We start from the raw sequence: 13,055 nt of genomic DNA on the forward strand, positions 1-13,055 counted from the left end.
AGACTCAAACACACAGACAGACGCCTCATCCACCACCAACGCTACAGTCACCCGCTGACGTCACAGAAGTCTCGGGTCTGTGCTGCGTCTACCCCCATTCCCTCGGTGTAGCAGTAAAGAAGTGGATCACGCCGCCTCCACGATGCTCATCTCTCCACCGCGGTCCCTTGCGGCGTCCAAGCTAACAGGAAACTCCCTTTAAACATTTCTCAGGTATCTTTCCCTACCTGCCCGCTACTCCGCTCCCCGAATCAGGAGTCCACAAAGGCTCTCCCTCGATCCTCCGTCCATGCGAGGAGTCTTGCATTGGATCCCTATCAGACTTCACCATAGGCTCACCCAGACAAGTAATTAAGCCCTCAAAGCTTGGATAGTTCTACAGTAATTGAGAGACTTCGGAAGGCACCGTGAATTCCGCGACCTGTATTTTGCTGCCCCCTGCCTTTGGTAGCAAACGAAGAAAACTGAACACTTACCGTCTATTTTGTAGGAGACAAAGAGTCGTGGCGAGGTGAACGGTGGAAGACGAGGATCCCCGGGGGTGTCATCCAGGCCTGGAGTGTCGTGCTCAACGTCCCACGGAGGACTGTGGCGGCATCCTGCAGGAGGCGCGGCAGAAGGAAAAGTGTCAGACGGCTTGAGCTTTTCCCCCCCGTGCCCTCGTGACCACTATCAGCACCGTCGCCGCCACGCCGCCCCCGAGGGGACGACTTAAAGAAAACGAGTGTGATTCTTGACGTCCCTCCTCCACCACGGCGACACCTCATCCAACCAGATCTGCAGCAGCGTGGCCATGTCCAGGGCCACGCGGCCCCCCGCGCCGCCTGACGGGGCTGAGGCTGCCGTACAGACAGAGGCGGGGAGGTGGTAAAGTGGGCAGCAGCAAGGCTCGGGTACCTCGGGATGCCCGTCAGGCGCATGTGGTTGTCGATGTGGTAGCGGTAGGTGTGCCACAGTGAGGTGGACGGGGAGTGGAGGTGGTGCATCAGGGACGTCCGGGGAGAGGCACCCCGGGAACACGTCGCCGGACATGCTGGACGGGACGTACAGGTGTTCGTAAGGCCTTGGTGGCGTGGGTTGGGGGGCGCCGCGCCAGACGCCGGACTGGGCTGCTGAGGAACTGTTGGTACTGCCTGCGCCACTCAAGCCACAGTCAGCGTCGCAGCGGCAACGCAGCGTCCCCCGGAGAGAATGAGGCACCTGGAGGGGCAGCGGGGCGAGGCCCAGCTGCAGGGTTGTACCGCGGATGGGTGAGGCGCGAGGCGGGAGTGGGGTGACCACTGGGCAGCACGGGGGGCACGCCACAGCTGCCGCAGTTCCTCCAAGGCCGTCCACGCCTTGCTGGCAGACATGGTGAAGTTGATCACGCCCCCCGCCGCGTCCTCGAAGGAAAACGAAGTTATGTTTTTGAATTTCCGTTCCACGCGCTCCACTTTCTCACTTTCACTGAGAGATTTATAGTAGAACAAGTCACCGTAGTTCGCGCGAATGTCCTTATCGCGCTCGTCTGAATCCTCAAGAAGATCCCCCGCGACAACGGCCACCGTTAGCGAGGCGTTCTCCCCCCCACTGCACGCCCACCACGCCGGCAACACCACTCGCGCAGACAGAAGAGTGAAATCCGCTTTAAAAATATCCTCCACTCCACTTTCAGGTATCTCCCCGCCGCCGCCCTCCTCCCCCGCCTCACCGCCGCCTCCCTGCTCTCTGCCCGCCGTAACATTTTCCCTCTCAGAGTCATTCACCGGAACATTGAAATCATAGAATGCAAAAAGAACATGGTCTCGAAGATACTGCTCTGCCTGGCCGCCTCTTGCCCCTGAGTGCTCGCCGCCACTCTGCTCCCAGCGTCCGCCGTCCTGCCTTTGGTCTCGGCGGCGGCAGTCCCTCGGGGGGGAGGCAGAAAGCCATAATGGGCCTGTACTTGAGGAGAGAGGGCATCCAGGCAGAGATTTTTTTTCCGTGGAAGAAGCAGCCAGGACGCCGCCGGAGCACATGATCGCCAGCACCAGCCCCGCCCACGCCAGCATCCTGTCACAGCTCTCGATGACAGGATGCGGCGCTGCAGGAGAGAGAGAGGAGAGGGCGGGTGCCTGCAAGCTACTCACGACACGTCTTGGTCATCTTTCGCTCTCAGCTGGTTGGAGACACAACCGCTGATGAAGGGCGTGAGCGGCGGGGTGTGTGGCGATAAGTTGGCAGCTCCCTGAGGCTGAGGAATGAGCCTGACTTTTCCGTCGGCTTCTGTTCTCCATCTCCTTGTGGGCCCCGCGGGAGGCAGCACTCAGGGGCGTCAGAGTCATGGCGGGGCTTGTCAGAGGAGTTTCCTGAGTGCCTGCGCCACCACCATGCCTCACCTAATACGAGTAACTCTGCTGCCACTTTAAACAAAACAGATCTCTTTGCTCAGAGCTTGCTGTCATCCAAGGGCGAGAGGGAGTGGAGGATGGGCGACAGCAGACAGGACTGAGGCGAAAGAGGCTCATCTAACTTGACTCAACTTCTCTGCGTTCAGACTGCGGCTTCAAGAGGACAGACTCACTTTCTTCCGTGGGCATCCGGAGAGGACAGAATGAGTCCAACTTTCCTGTCATTCACCGTGGTTTCAGAGACAAAAGGCTTAATTTTTCAGTGTTTGCATATTCTCAGAAGGAAGGAGGGACCACTCAGCACTGGCCACGCGCCGCACACACTGCCTGGGGCGCGCTCCTGCTCTTCGTGACGCACAGAGGCAGCATCTGAGGATATGCGGTGCACCTTACTGGCCAAACCACACGACTTGCCTCTTGCTGGTATCCTTCACACGAGACACCGTACGAGCCATTTGGAAACACTTGTTATCTCTCATCTAATTTTTATTTCTTTGTGCGTATCTGCGTGTATAACAGATAAACTAATAGATAAAACTGCCAATTACTCCACTGTATTTCTCTCCAGGGCAGTGAAAAAATTAACGCTGCTGTGTCACACAGAACACTCACAACAAATGTACTCGTAGACTACAATGTCTCCTCATTTCCTTCCATTTTTCTCCATCAATAAGAAGCATACAGTTTAATTTCTCAAGGGGCACTGAAGCATTCACTGGCACTGACACTGGGCTCTCAGGAGACGAGGACGACCTGTGCCACTCATGTACATAAAAGGTTTGTTTCCTTAAGTTTTCTGTACGCGTCAATGGCATCAAGCCAAGGTCATTGTTTTCACCAGTTGTCTGGAAGAGAAGAGAGACCAGGGGGAAGATAAGACAAAAAGCTGAAGAGAGGCTGAAGTTAAAGATATTAATGAAAAATGTGATGATGAGTTTCTAATGTTGTTGTGGTGTATAAGTGTGTGTGTGTGTGTGTGTGTGTGTGAGAGAGAGAGAGAGAGAGAGAGAGAGAGAGAGAGAGAGAGAGAGCCAACACCTCAAAACTAAAACACAGAGTAGACACACCATACCTAGACAGACAAACAAATAGACAGGGAGACCACGGACTGATAATCATGCCAGACTCTTGTGACCTGGAGCGACACACCTAATAAGGGAAGCTTACATTCTTTTCTTTTCCTTTTTAATGAGACACGTACGTTGGTATTGTGTCTGTGACGAGATATTGCTGGATAGTGTGTGTGTGTTCATATTGTTACAAATGCTATCGTTTTGCTCAATATCTTCTTTTCTATCTATCTATTTATCTATCTATCTATCTGTCTATTTATCTATCTATATATCAATGTGTCTATCTATCTATCTGTCTATCTATTGAATGAACTCAGGAAGAGGAGATTAATCCACAGATGTAATAGTTTCCCCCTCACATGTCACACACAACACACAGTACAACACCTCGTTCATTAGTTCCCTTCAGTCGGATCTCCGCTGGAATTTAAAGCTGAAAAGTTGACTCTGCGTGAATAGTGAACACAAAGCTTGCACGCATAACACGTGTGGCTTTTATATTCCGCGAATGGTAATAACTCTCGTGCTAATTTGACTGACACGGTATTCCACTGAGCTAAAAATAAGACTACACGAATGAAAAGAAGCTGGATTTACTCGACCTTCTACTATTCTGTCAGTAAGGTGTTATTAAATCATTCACTGGATAGTTCTTTTCCCCTTTCTACTTTTGAGATCGGTACCTGAGTGGGCCTTTTATATATATATATATATATATATATATATATAGGTTTTTGTAGCCCTGAGCCAGTTCCCTAAAAAAATAATGAAGGAATAGATAAATAAAAAGATAAATAATGATAATAATAATAACCACCCAGGTCCGAGCACCCCATAGTACACGAAGAAGATGAAATACAAACAATGATAAGTCGTTTTCATTCCCACGCTACCGCTGATTCCCTCGCATGCTTCAGTAAGGGGCGGGAATAAGAGGTGCCGGGGAGGGAAGCGAGTGTTTGTGCTGCTCGCTGTACAAGGGGGAGCTTCACGTGTTGTGTTGTGTCTTGCCAGCGTTCGTACGTGAGGTGGAAGTGTGGCTGCGTGTTGTACATTGTAATGCAGGGAGGTTTTAAGATATTTTTTTCTATTCTAATTTTTTGGTCATTTTACTTAAGGGATTGGCACCTCTATGGGTCCTTTTCATTTTATTTTATTTTATTTTATTTATTTTTTTTTATCCCTAAGCCAATGTATATCTTACGTGGAAAAATGTTAAGTATAATATCACTAGACTAAAATATTTGAAAATGTTAAAAGCACCAGAGTTTTTTTTTTTTTAAGATTTTGTTGATTCATGATTCATCCGATTTTTATGTGTAATATTCTGATGTGAAGAGTCTGGCTAATGCAAGTTGCTTTTTTTCCTGCTTTGGAACTGCCACATCAGGAGTCATGCAAAAACCAGTAATTGCTATACAGTTGCTCTCTTTCTCTTTCCATCATAATCATTTTCTGCTAAACCAAAACTTAAAATAAGGAAAGAAAATAAAAAAATATATGAGTAGGAAAAGGAAAAGATGGATCATATTGGTGTTAGTGGTGGTGGTGGTGGTGGTGGTGGTGGTGGTAGTGGTGGTGGTGGTGATGTAACGGTGCTGCGAGGAAAGGAGGAAGGAGGGAACAAAAAGGGAAGGTGAACATTTCCCCCTCCCTATCCCTCCCTTCCCTCCCTCCGCTTCTCACTCTTCCCCCACTCCTCGCTTTTTCCTCCGAGGGACAAGACCCGGTTGTAAATATTCCCGACTCTCTCCTCCTCCTCCTCCTCCTCCTCCTCGTTCTCTCTCCCCCCTTCCTTTCCTTCCTTTACATTCTCCCTCCCCTCAGTTTCCCATCCCTTTCCCCTTCCGTCATTCTCACCAGCCTCCTCTAGCAAACCCTTCCCTTCATTTCCCCATAATAATTCAACCCCTTCCAATACATCTCCTTCCATCCCCTTCCATCCACCGCTCACTAGTCTATCCTCCTTCCGACCTTCCCCCTTCAACACCATTCCCCTCTAATTTCAAGCTCCCCCGCCTCTTAAACGCCCCACCACCTGCTCCCCGCACCTGGTCTCCCCCGCTACCTCATCACCACGACCACTTCGATAATCGCCGAGTCATTAACCCCCTCCCATTACAGAGACTCTTGTTTTGCTTGTTTTACTTCAACCTGCCTCCAACACTCACTCGCTTCAGTCTGCCACGCTTCGCCATAGACAAACCGATACTAAGGAAAGGGTCATATAGTCTCTCTCTCTCTCTCTCTCTCTCTCCTCGTCTCTCTCTCTCTCTCTCTCTCTCTCTCTCTCTCCTCTCTCTCTCTCTCTCTCTCTCATTTGTGTGTTTTACGAGAATGTGGCTATTCCAATTATTTTTCTACGTCTTTTTGATGTTTTCGTTGCTATTTTCATTGCTTTGTCGGAGTGATCTCTGTTCGTGTCAATATTCAGTGTTTTTGTGTCTGTTTGTTGGACGGTTTTACCTGAATTCCACCTTTTTGTCTTTCTCTCTCTCAATATTCAATTTTTTTTTTTTTCTCCACGGTTAAATTCACATCCATGAACTACTTAACTTCTGATGGAGCAGAAGACCCACATTTCCTAGTTATTAAAGCATATGCTGTCAACAACCTCCACCACTGTTGCTACCGTCACCACCACCACGACTACCACTACCACCATCACCACCACCACAACCACCAATACCATCACTATCGCCTCCAACACCATAAGGGTAAAAGTTGGGGGTTAAAGACTACACATGAGCGTTGCCTTAGCTCTCCTCTCTGTCTCACTGGCCTTTGAGCCTTTCAGGTCAGAGAGGCACTGGCCTGGAGCTACAAAAACTTAGAAAATAAGCTCAGATGCTATTCCGTAAATGAAAGGACCAAAAGGACTACCCGAAATTGGAGAAGTATTTTGAAACCTCCCTCTTGAAAGACTTAAAGTCATAGAAAGAGGTAAATACAGAAGCAGGCAGGGAGTTCCATAGCTTACCATTGAAAAGGATGAAAGATTGAGAATACTGGTTAACTCTTGCATTAGGGAGGTGGGAGGAATAGGGGTAAGAGAAGCAGGCCAGGAGTCCCAGAGTTTACCAGTGAAAGGAATGAAAGGGTGAGAATACTGGTTACTCTTGTATTAGGGAGGTGGACAAAATAAGGTTGAGAGAAGCAAGCTCGGAGTTACAGAGTTTACCACTGAAAGGGATGCAAGATTGAAAATTCTGGTCAACTCTTGCATTAGGGAGGTGGGCGGGATAGGGGTGGGTGGTATCCCTCCCCTCACCCCGGGAGGCAGGGCCGCTGGAACACCCGGGTTTTCACAGTTCACCTTCCCCAGTTTTTTTTTTTTTTCCAGGTACCCAAATATTGATCAACCTGAAGAAAGGATGAGGTGAGCTGTGCACCGACCACCCCAACATCGCCACTACCACCACCACCACCACCACCACTGTCCTCGTACAACACCACCATCACTACTACTGCCTTCACTCCCACCATCACTGACCCCACACCATACATCACTACCATCACCCCCACCACCACCACCACCACCACCACCATCATCATCACCACCACCACTATTGACAGGATGAAATACAAGTAATCAAACACAGATGTAGATACAATTACAAATCCGATTATTTGTAGAGAATATTATAGGAAATCAAGTTTTCTGGTTTCATCATCGAACACAAATATTGAATTTCAAATATAAACCACAGTCAATTGCAATACAGTATTTACCGTCATAATACTGTATGGGATGTATATGAAATGCCCAGGTACCTATTTTCCAGTGCACCGAAATATATAACTACATAATAAGAGAAAGTAATTGATCAGTTCCTCACAACGCTTCCTGGACTGACAAATTTACCGTAGATATCATTATTATTCACCACGGACGCTACGTGAGGCGAACACTGACCACGAGAACCACACTGAACAAACTTATATTAATTCATACAGTGGCAGTAGTGGGTGGACGAGCGACCTCGGCAATGACACCTTCTCTTGTTCAGTGTTCTCCCCAAGGCACGATGCTCCCCACAATTTGTCAGCCTCCCGCCGCCACGCCTCGACACCTGCTTGTTTCCCGCTCGTCTGCCCATCATTACCCCTCTGATGGATGAATGCTGTGTGTTGGTGGAGATTGTGTGATTGTATGGACGAATGTTGTGTGCGTAGGTGAAGCTTGTATGTATGTGTGTATGTATGAGTGAATGTCGTGTGTGTAGGTAAGTAGAGTTTGTATATTTTTTTGTTTGTTTTTTTGTTTACATGGATGGATTGATGGATGGATGGATCTCTCACTCTTTTTGTCTCTGGGATACACAAATAAACAGAGAGAGAGAGAGAGAGAGAGAGAGAGAGAGAGAGAGAGAGAGAGAGAGAGAGAGAGAGAGAGAGAGAGAGAGAGAGAGAGAGAGAGAGAGAGAGAGAGAGAGAGAGAGACAGAACGAGAAAGATAGGCAGACAGATAGGCAAACAGACAGACAGACAGACAGACAGGCAGACAGACAGACAGGTAGAGGGGGAGGACTGGATGGTGAAAGGGTCAGTTAAGAAAAGAAAAAACATAAGCTTCACATGATAAGGGGAAAAGTTTTTATGTAATTTATCAACACAGTAGTAGTAGTAGTAGTAGTAGTAGTAGTAATAGTAGTAGTAGTAGTAGTAGTAGTAGTAGTAGTAGTAGTAGCAGTTGTAGTAGTATCATCAGCACTAACCACAACCACAACAACACCCTCAACACTCACTCCGCCCCTCAGTTATGGGACACAGGTGCTCTCGGCTCATTTACCCGAGACCACAACATCCCACGCAGCTTGACGAGGACCACTGGGTGCCCGGGGGCGCGGAACACGGAGCGCGCCTTGCCCTAACTAGGAAACTTTAAGACTACGCCCATGACGAGGATGGAAATGACGATGATGAATGATAATGTGGAAAGGAGGAAGAGGAGGAGGAGGAAGAGGAGGAGGAGGAGGAGGAGGAGACTAAAACAACGAGGTGATAGGACCGTAGTAATAGAGTAGTTCTGAAAATTATGATAAGGATTCCAGAACACACACACACACACACACACACACACACACACACACACACACACACGTAGGGCAATCGAAAGGACACCTTGCGGAATATTGATCGACAGACAGACACAGGTACACGTGGAATGGCATTGCTAAACCCGAATGATCACTGTGCCATAAAACTGAAGACCATACGCATATATCGCCTGTATGTGTGTGTGTGTGTGTGTGTGTGTGTAGTAATGGTAGTGGTAGTAATAGTAGTAGTAGTAGCGTCACAGTTTTTAAGGAGGATCTTGTCTCAAAATTCTGTCGTTTAAAATATCTTGATTAAAAAAAAATCTGCTGACAAATAATAAACATTTTTTTGCCGGACTAGAAATTACTTATTAAGGGAGAGAAAGAGAGAGAGAGAGAGAGAGAGAGAGAGAGAGAGAGAGAGAGAGAGAGAGAGAGAGAGAGAGAGAGAGGGAGGGAGTCTGTCTAGATGCGTTTATAGGTCTCGAAATTCTTTAATTAAGATTCCCAAAACTAATTATTGGGACAAGTATTTCTCTCTCTCTCTCTCTCTCTCTCTCTCTCTCTCTCTCTCTCTCTCTCTCTCTCTCTCTCTCTCTCTCTCTCTCTCTCTCTCTCTCTCTCTCTCTCTCTCTCTCTCTCTCTCTCTCTCTCTCTCTCTCTCTCTCTCTCTCTCTCTCTCTCTCTCTCTCTCTCTCTCTCTCTCTCTCTCAGTGAAGGCTTCAATAACCATTTAAACTTCCCTTCTCATTAACTCCTTACTAATAAGAAATGTCACAATTATGGTGGTGGCAGCAGCAGCAGCAGCAGCAACAGTAGTAGTAGTAGTAGTAGTAGTAGTAGTAGTAGTAGTAGTAGTAGTAGTAGTAGTAGTAGTAGTAGTAGTAGTAGTAGTAGTAGTAGAAGTAGTAAGTTGTAGCTGTAGTGGTAGTAATAATTGCTGTTGATATTGTCGTTGGTGGTGCTGGTGGTGGTGGTGGTGGTAGCTGCGGTGCCCTCGTTAGGAGACACGCCGTAAACTCTGAGCCTAAGCTGTGCATGTAAACAAAGGCAGCCTCACTACCACCTGCTTAATTACGGCGCAACGAGAGTGTTACCGGTGTGTGTTGTGGTTATTTGCTGGCGTGTACTGGCGCTACCACCCCTTTAGAGACAGAGAGAGAGAGAGAGAGAGAGAGAGAGAGAGAGAGAGAGAGAGAGAGAGAGAGAGAGAGAGAGAGAGAGAGAGAGAGAGAGAGAGAGAGAGAGAGAGGTGAGGCAGGAGAAACCGAAAATATCACACGAATTACAGGAAATGTGGGAAGGGGAAGGATGGAATGAGGGAGGGAAAGGAAGGAGAGGAGGGAATGAATGAGGGAGAGGGGAAAGGAAGGGGAGGAAGAGGAGCAGTGGCTGTAATTCACGTGGATAAACAGGAAAAACATGACTGGAAAGATAACAGAGATGACCAAACGTGTTCTGCCAAAACACCACCAAAACAACCAGAGAGAGAGAGAGAGAGAGAGAGAGAGAGAGAGAGAGAGAGAGAGAGAGAGAGAGAGAGAGAGAGAGAGAGAGAGAGAGATACTGCGTGACATGAATTTTCTGTGATCTTTTTTTTTCATCAATAAACATGAAAGACGAGTTGATGAAGAGAAAATGAGACAAAGAGAGAATAAAAGAGAAGAAAAATTAAGAAAACCAGATAAAATCATTAACGAAGTATACTGTTACACACACACACACACACACACACACACACACACACACATACACATACACACACACACACAAATACACACACACATAGGCAGCTTCCGTATCAGACACAGATAACGTCACTTCTTCACTTCACCAGGCAGTCACCTAGTAATTACATGCTGCAGGTGCAACTCATTACCGCCACGATTTTAGCATATATCTTCACTCCATTCCCACCTCTGCCCCTCCAACCACACCCCCAAGCCTCTCTATCCCTCCCTCCCTCCATTTCCCAGCCTCTTTCATCTTACTGTCCCTCCCTCCCTCCCTCCCTCCCACAGCCTCTGCATCCCTCCCTCCATCCCCCAGCCTCTCCATCCCATCTGCATCTCCTATCCATTCCACTACCCCTCTCTCCCCCAGCCTCTCCATTCCTCCCTTCCTCCCTCAGCCTCTCCCTCCCACTCCCCATTCTTTCCCCTTTCCCCCCATTACATGGAGACCAAATGCACGTATGTTAGTTTTTTTTACTCTGGTTATGAGGCAAAAAATTTTAGGATATTTTTTTCTTCGTTATTTTACAGTTATTATAATCACTTCATATTTTAAGATGGTTATTTTGCACCGAGACCTCCCGGAACTCTACTTTTTAAACTGATTGGCTGAATTTTACGATTAGAAAGATGCAAGTTGAGTATAAATATCAAAGGGATTTCCAAGTGCAATAAGTACGAAGATAGAACATGAAGTTTTAAAATTTAAGTATTAATCAACGTTATTTCTAAATCGAGCATTAATATGAACGGAATTTCTAAACGCAGTAAGTACGAGAACAAAATATGAAGTTAAAATGAAAATAATGATTAATGAGACTTCAAAATGCATCAAGTACGAAGATAGTAATATAAAGTGTTGCAATGAAAATAAATTACAATACTTCTACCACTATAATACAGAAAAATATAGAACAATTTACGGCGAGACAGAAAAATGTGAAGGGTTGCAAAAGAAATAATAAGTGACAAAGCTCCAACTACCATTGCAATACAGGTAACAAAGAATAAATTTACGGCGAGCTAACAGACTATGAAGTTTTGCAATAGAGATTATAAATAGGAATGCAGCACCTACCATTATAATACAGAAAATAACAAAAAAGTTACGGTGAGGCAGGACAATATGAAGCCTTGCAACAAAAAATAATGACAATACTCCCCTTATCAATTTAATAGAGAAAATTTACCATCACTACCAGCTGTCCTTGTTTCCTTCTGGCTGTTCAAACGAGTAAGCTTCGCAAGACTAACTCATACGTAAGAAGAGAAGGCTAGATAGATTTATAGTGGATATAGGTAGATGTGTTTTGTACTGGGACTGCCACGTGTAGCCTGATGACTTCTTGCAGCTTCCCTTATTTTCTTATTTTCTTATTTTCTTATTTATGTTCTTATTTCTGTTATTGTTAGGTAGTGTTGTGTTGTCATTTCACTGTTGATACTATTATTATCATTATTGCTCTCATCATCATCATCATCATCATCGTTATCTCACATGAAATTCTTCCTTTCTCTTTCTTCGTCTTCTTTTACAGCTTCTCTTTAATATTATAACCACTGCTTCCTCTCTTTCTTGCTCTTCCTCCTCTTCCTTCTCTTTCTGTTCCCCTTCCCTCCTTCTATCTTTATTCAAATCTCTGTTCTTTCATTCCCTATACTTCTTCCCCTCCTAGTCTAATCATTATCATTGTCTCTACACCTATTCTCTCTCTTCCTTCCTCTTCCTCTTGTCTTTATTGCTCTTCGTGTTCTTCCCTCTTCTATCACTTCTCTCCATCCTCCTTTTCATCATTATCATCATGTTTCTACTTCTAATCCCTCTTTTCCCTCTACTCTTCCTTTCGTCTTTATTGTTTTTCGTGTTTTTCCCTTCCTCCCTCTCTTCCTCTTCCTCCTCCTCTTCATCATCATCATCATCATCATCATCGTCATCATATTCATCATTATTACCATTCTGTTTCTTCTGCTGTTTATTCTCTTCTTCCTCTTCCTGTTAACTTTGCGACCCTCCCTGTTCTTTCCTCCGCCATCCCAAATTGTCCTCCTCCTTCTCCTCCTCATTCTCATTAATAGTGATCTCCAACCTCACCTGCCGCTCACCTGTCCCCGCACAGTCACGTTCCTCCACCTGCCCTTCGCCACCTGCCACTCTTCAAACAGGTGGCGTCTTGTTCCACACCTGTCTGTCTCCCTGTGTGTGTGTGTGTGTGTGTGAGGGAGAGAGAGAGAGAGAGAGAGAGAGAGAGAGAGAGAGAGAGAGAGAGAGAGAGAGAGAGAGAGAGAGAGAGAGAGAGAGAGAGAGAGAGAGAGAGAGAATCTGATAAGTTGTCTCGTTACGTAACCAATATTCTTATCTCTCGAGGAAACGTATTTCTCATATCCTTCCATCTCTCTCTCTCTCTCTCTCTCTCTCTCTCTCTCTCTCTCTCTCTCTCTCTCTCTCTCTGGAAAAATTACTCGCTTACCTTTTTTTCAGAATAACACGCCCCAATTTTTAGGCCTAAGTCAAGTCCTCCGCCAGGGTCATTTAGGCATAACCTGGCTCCTCCTTTACTCCGTACACCTAATGGCTTTGTCTTTTTTTCTGAAATTAAGGTATTCCAGAATGAAAAAAAAATATATATATATATATGTTCTTTCTTTTTGTTATTTATTTCCAGCATTGTTAGACTTTCATTTTACCTAATTGCATTTTTAGTCTTACGAGTTGCAAAGTTGAAAGATTTCTCCCTTTTTTTTATTGTCAGTGTTTTTGTTGTTGTTGTTGTTGTTGTTGTTGTTGTTGTTGTTGTTGTTTTTGTTATTGTTAGTCACGGAAAAATTTTTTTTTTTTCA

General features: G+C 45.9%; 1 protein-coding gene across 1 annotated transcript in view; it reads right to left on the bottom strand.

Moving 5' to 3' along the window:
* LOC135111578 (ALK tyrosine kinase receptor-like) overlaps window positions 1–609 on the bottom strand; it is a 233,162-nt gene extending 232,553 nt beyond the window's left edge. The window contains exon 1 of the mRNA XM_064025027.1: window positions 477–609. The gene's annotated coding sequence lies outside the window, so the exon portion shown is untranslated. The remainder of the gene's footprint in view (window positions 1–476) is intronic.
* Window positions 610–13,055: the final 12,446 nt, after the last annotated feature.

This window comes from Scylla paramamosain, chromosome 22 (genome assembly GCF_035594125.1).
Source record: "Scylla paramamosain isolate STU-SP2022 chromosome 22, ASM3559412v1, whole genome shotgun sequence".
NCBI classification, from domain to species: Eukaryota; Metazoa; Arthropoda; class Malacostraca; order Decapoda; family Portunidae; genus Scylla; species Scylla paramamosain.